This window comes from Zeus faber, assembly GCF_960531495.2.
Source record: "Zeus faber genome assembly, chromosome: 17".
Taxonomy (NCBI): domain Eukaryota; kingdom Metazoa; phylum Chordata; class Actinopteri; order Zeiformes; family Zeidae; genus Zeus; species Zeus faber.
In genome coordinates this window covers 12,620,277-12,626,575 of record NC_137204.1, presented here as the reverse complement: position 1 = coordinate 12,626,575, position 6,299 = coordinate 12,620,277, and positions in this window count along the sequence as shown.

Sequence of the window (6,299 nt, the reverse complement as noted above, 5' to 3'; positions counted from 1 at the left end):
CAGAAGACCCGCCAGACAAGCCAGGGGGCCAGAGAGCAACACCCACGTATGGCCCCGAGGAGCATAAATCAGTCCCAGAGAGCGCGAGGAGACCCTGCACCCCTGAATTGCACACATACAGCCCAACCCCTTGTGCAGGCATATAACACACGCAGAATCTGGGCCGTGGGCACCAGGCAAGGACCACATGCCCGGAGCCAGGTCCCTCGCTGATAGACAGACACCCTGCCAGAACAGCCCACCTCGCACGCGAGCCGGCAGGGCCCCCATGGCCGCCATACTGCAACTGGCTAGATGGCCCCACCCGGCCTCAAGCCCAAGCGCCACTCACGTAGCAGAGTGCGCTTGGTGCAGGACACCCTGATGAAGGCCTGTACATTGGCTTTAAACCCCTACTGAATGACTGAAGCCAGATATTTTCTTTCAAACTCTGAATTTAGTGAGGGTGAGGGCACCAGGTCCTTCTCTGCTGCAAAGTAAAGATATAAAAAATATATATAACATTTGGGGGTAAATTCTTTCTCCAGCTGACTTTATTGGATTATGTTATGCAACAATTGCCTTTGTCTTTTGGGTTATTCTCTTTTATAATGCGCGCTCTTTCCTAAAAGGACAGGATCGGACACAAAAATTGTTTTTTGCCCTTTCAGAATTGATCAAAACATAAAAAGCTTATGGGTGCCTAAACCATGAATCAGGTGCATGAGCATGCATATAGCCTAGTTAGCCTGATTACATTGTAGTACTATACGTATATTATAGACAGTTACACTTATAGAGGAACTTGGAATGTTAATCTTTCATATGTTCAAACTTTTCAATCACAACTTTATTGAAGTCAGGGATGTCAGTCACTTTTCAATTGACAGTATTGCCTTTCGATTCAGACTGCCCGGTGTTGTGGGATTTCTCAGGAATATTTTTTTTTATTCGTTTCAGGATGGAAAAACATTGCTCTGCATCAAAATGCAAAGTAGTTTCAGTATTTTGGAAAACACATTCTGCAAGTTGTTGATACATACATGGACCAATGTTGTGCATGCTTTGAAGTTGGGATTCTGATATATAAGTTTAAGTTCTGTTTGCAGAACTTTAATTTGCAGAACGTTGTGGTTTTCATAACACTGGAATGAGTGTGATCCTCCAGAACTTCTGTAAGAAAGCCATTTGAGAATTCAGAAAAAAAGCATTCGCTGTTAATCAGAATAGCTGGACTGTCAAATGCCCAGTGAAGGCAGACCTTTCCTTAGTGTTGGCCAATATTGTGTCACACACTTTGTAAACCACGTGTTGCAAGTTTGGCTCTCTGAAATCACTGTATTGTGGACAAAGAGATGGTGCGGAGTCACCAACTTTACTAATGACATCAACAAAGTTTATCACAACCTTATGTTCTTGTATAGCGTCAATATTTCTCTTTTGAAGTTCAAAGTAGAGTGAATGTATGATTTGTTGGAACTCCAAGAAAGAAAGAAATTCCTTTCCATTCAAATCTCTAGTTGCATGCAAAGCATTGAAACATTTTATCAAAACTGATCAAAAGTCTCAAACAGTGCTGAGTGATACCCAGCAGCCTACTTGCTAGAGTTCTGTCCAAAATACCAGATCTCTTTGGAGAGTGGGAGAAAGGCTGAAAAGTCACTCAGATCAGAGAAAATGCAACAAACTGGAGTTTTGACCAGAGTGTGGTGATGCAACATTTCCATTGGGCTAAACATTCTTCCTTTTTCTTTCTCACTCTACCTATCTCTAGCATGATCAAAGCTGCCTTTATCTTCTATCTATCGAGAAGTATGTTGGCGATTAACTCAGCATTTGTGGCTCCATTAATCACTTTGAACCTAAAAAATCCTTAGTCAACAGTGTTGGCTGTTACTATGTAAAATTGTACAACATAAGCCCCTGGAGTACCGTGTGATGTGGGGGTGGTGTGGTTCAAGCAGCCACACGTCTTGGGTGTAGATAATTGGGCCAAGGACCAGGGTGGCTGTATGCTTGTTAGTGTAACCAACGAGCAACTGGTAAAACCCCTCTCCACACACTCACAGGAGGGAGGCCATCTGTATTCCATCTGCCCTGGATTTGTTCCGCCTTGCCGCTCTCTACAATAAAACTGCTACTTTTCAACCCCATCGCCTGTGTCTCTATGCCGGGGTGCCCTGAAAACACCACTCGGGTGCTGTGTTGCTGGCAAAACTACCACAGTGGCACCTGAACAGGGACTCTCCAGAACGGGGAAGGGACGCAGAAGGGCTGTCCAAAGACGCTCTGGAGCTACTAGCGGGTCAACAGGCCCCCTCAACACCAGCCCTCTGCTGACTAGCAGCAGCAGCACCCAGAATGTCTGGCAGAGAACTGGGGGAGAAGCAGCCACAGCAACCACCACGGGTAACCATTTACAGCAAGCTGCTCCACCCAGGTTCCACCGCTGGGACCATCCAGCAGCCAGGCCACCCCTCCATGCAACCTCCGTGACAGTCAACCCGGCTACACCTCCAGCAATTAGCGCAGTAGCCCGAGATCCCATGCTCCGGAATGGAGGAGGGGGTAGTCTGCTTCGTTGCCCTGGGGGTGGGTCACCTATTAGCCATGCTGTTCCAGGGAACCAGCTCTCTGCGAAAGGGGACTGTTTCTGTATTGTTGGACATTTTCATTTGTTTAAGGTATGGGAACCCTGTTTCAGAGTCGACTGTTTTATTATGTTATGGTATTGGAACCCTGTTCCAGAGTCTGTAGTTTTGGGTATGGACAGATGGATACAGATATGACAGATATCTGTCATTTTTTTAACCCATACAGACATATATTCTGTTTATATCCTTGCATTAGTCCTTTATATGTCCTTGCATTATCATGCATCTGGCGTGCACTCAAGTAGATTGTTTGGATCATTTTAGAGGCAATGGAACACACCTAGGTTTTCCGGTGATCCTGTCTCGTCATGCCCTCTGAGGGATAGTTCCAGGCTCCACAGAATTGTATGCGATCATTCAGCTTTGACAGGACATAGAGTACTGTTTTTTGTCCTCCCCCTTATTGCGATTGATATGTGGATTGTGGATGACCTGGTATACCAGTATGATGATTCCCTATACCTAGGCCCCCCCTTAAAACCCAGACTGTCTCTTTCGCCCACCTCACACCCTGGTTCACCCAGAACTTCACTCTTTCAAGGCCAACGGTCAATAACTGAAGTGGCTCTAGAAAATATAGTTTTCCCTAAGCTACAAACTAGGCTTTCACAAGCCAGAACAATGTAATACTTACACCTTATCAGCCACCTTCATTACAACCCCAAGCTGCTTTTTTGGCTTTTACTTGATACCTCCCCCCTCCCCAGTGCCCCTGATCTCTGCTGCAAGTTCCTGGACTTCCTCAGGCCAACATTGATTCCATCCACCAGTAGCTTCAGGTTCTCTGCCCTCCTCCCTCACCCCAGTTAGCAGACCTTGTTCCCACTATTGCCCATCCGCTGTAGTGTTCAGGGTTTCTCCCAGAAAAGTTGTTTGGCCCGGTGGCAAGTATCTTTTGATGGAGGCCAGCAACCTGGCGGCAAAGTGTTTTTTGAAGGGGCCCAGCGAAGAGAGGATGCTCTCTCTTCTTCCTGTGTGGCACCACAGGACCCGGCTGGTAGACATCCACCCTCCGCTGTGCCGGTGGGAGGGGGATTGTGCGGGGAAAGAAAGGGGGCGGCTCCTGGCGCGCGTGGATGTGGGGGGTGCCCTGGTTCCCCTCCAGAGTGCTGGGACAGGCTGGGGACCTGGCAAATCCCGCGGGGTCCTGGTGTTGGACGCAGCGGGCCCCTGGACAGTCACCTTTGGGACATCGGGACGCATGGATCCTGAGGTCGGACGCAGGTCTGGTCCTCTATCCGGCTTCCAGCTGGAGGCGGCGGGCCAACAGTCAGTCGTGGTGTGCTCCCGGGAGCTCATGCCGGTGAGGACACGCTTCAGCTGACAGCGGATGGAGTCCCGCTCCTCTTACAGGTCCGCGAAGCGCTTAAGCAGCAAGCGAAACTGCTCCGGGGCACCTTTCACCTGCCCCTCCCAAGTCCCTGTTCAAGTGCCACTTGTGGGAGTCTCTGCCAACAGGAAGGGTTTTAGGTAGGGAGTCTTTCTTGCCGTGGTACGCCAACATGGCAAGAGTTTTTATTGGGCAGAGGAACAAAAAGGCTCGCTGGCCACAAGTATAAATAATAATAATGATGAGGATTATGATCATCTCGGGCGCAGGAGGAATGGCGTTCCAATCTGGATCCTGGTTGGCTGACGAGCCTGTGCGCCGATCCCCTCTGCAAGACAGACAAACATTAAGAAAGCTCCCTGCCTCGAGTCGGACCAGTCAGCGCTGCGTGGGCGCTAATTCGGGGCAGCTTGGCGGCCGCGAGAAAGGGAACCGTGCTGTCGCCTGCAGCCGGTGCTTGACCATGCCCCTTGGTCCGCCACGGCTCCGTTCCCACCCTTACTTACTCGGTGGCAGAAACCCTCATCCATTCATTTGTTATGCTACAACGATTAATCGAATAGTTGCCAACTATTTTGATAAATATTTGAGTCATTTAAGAAAAAAAAATCCAAATTCTCTGATTCCAGCTCCTTAAATGTAAATATTTTCTATACAAAACAAAACAAGACATTTGAGGACGTTGCCTTGGGCTCTGAGAAACAGTGATCGATGTTTTTCAGCATTTTCTGACATTTTAATCAACTAAATCGAGAAAATAACCGACAGATTAATCGATAATGGAAATAGTTAGTCGCAGCTCTACTATAATTAAAAGCTATAGAAATAAACTTGACTTGAGTTTTTCATTTTAAGACCAACTTTGCTCAAGTGTAATATATTACCTTACCAACTCACCCAACTGGCTGAGTTCCCCAAATAACCTGGCACACCTTGATTAATCTTTTAACAAGAAATAAATTCATAGACTTATCAAAAAGACTAAAAAGTCTTGTGTAGCGTAGGAGAAGTCTGGGTTTCTATTCCACCACAAAGGTGTGATGCAGTGCTGTATGATTTTGCCTCGATCACATACGTAGCTCGACCAACGTATACTGCATATATTTGAAAACTCTAATGCCATTCCATCTGCGTGAATCCTTTGCATATTTAGTTGCATTGGTTCAAACTTATGTTAAAGACAGCTACTTTGGGGATTCACTTTAGCCTTAAGTGCACCTTTTTCATTTTTTGACAATACACTCTTCATGTTCGAAGATACGGTTGTGTTTTAAATAATGAAACATGTCCACTGTGTTAGTTTTGGTGGCAGAAACAAGAGGCCGAAAGAGTACTGGAAAACTATTGCCACTGCAGAGATAATTTACTTGAGTACATAGCAGATGTAATCATGAGACAAATGTCTTAGAGAGTGAGTGCATATAAGTAGTTTACTAAAAGAATACTCAAGTAATAACTTATTGAGTTACTTATTTTTGCACTACAGGTTCATGCGACACAATGTCTTTGAGTTTAAATAGGCTAAGGGGTGTAATAACCTAGACGATGAGAGTTTTTAGTTTCAATAATTCTCCCATATTTCACACTTAGAAATACTTGCAGTATAAATTATTGTGCAATAATTATATAATTTAGATGGGTTTCCTATGTATTCCAAATCCAAAGAAACTACTTTCGAGCTTCACCCAGAACATGGGGAAATGAAAATCACATTCTTTCAAATGGAAAATGAGATTGTAATAGTTTTAAATAACTTTTGTCTCAACAACTGTAGCATGCCGGCAAAACATTGCATAATGCTCCTTTAAAGCAGACCAGGTTTAAACCCAAATCCGGTTGGGATGGGTTTGGTATTGTTTGCTATTTCACTCATTTTTCTATATACAGCATATACTGCCACATGTATATGTGTGGTTTTATTTTATATGCAGTTGCACCTAGGCTTGTCTCTATAAATAATATAGATAATAATTATAAAGATTCTTCTTCTTCCTCTCCTAAAATTGGAGAATGAAAGTACTGAAGTTAACATACGATTGCTCTACTGTATCCCTCAAAATTCCCAGGTGAAAAACTGATCAGTTGTCTGATGTATTTATTGAATTATAATTGCTTTATTCATTCAAGTGAAATCTAAGAACTGTATTTTGGAGCACTTGTAGTATGTAGTGTATCCATTCATCCATACTTAAGATCAGTTTTATTAGTGCTTAACTTTGTCTGCTTCATAGAATTTTCGTTCTTTAACTCCAGGACTACATCAATGCTTTAAAATATAACAAAAGGAAAGCACAGTAAAACGGCATTTTTAAACTTGAATACAAGTAAAGAGCTCA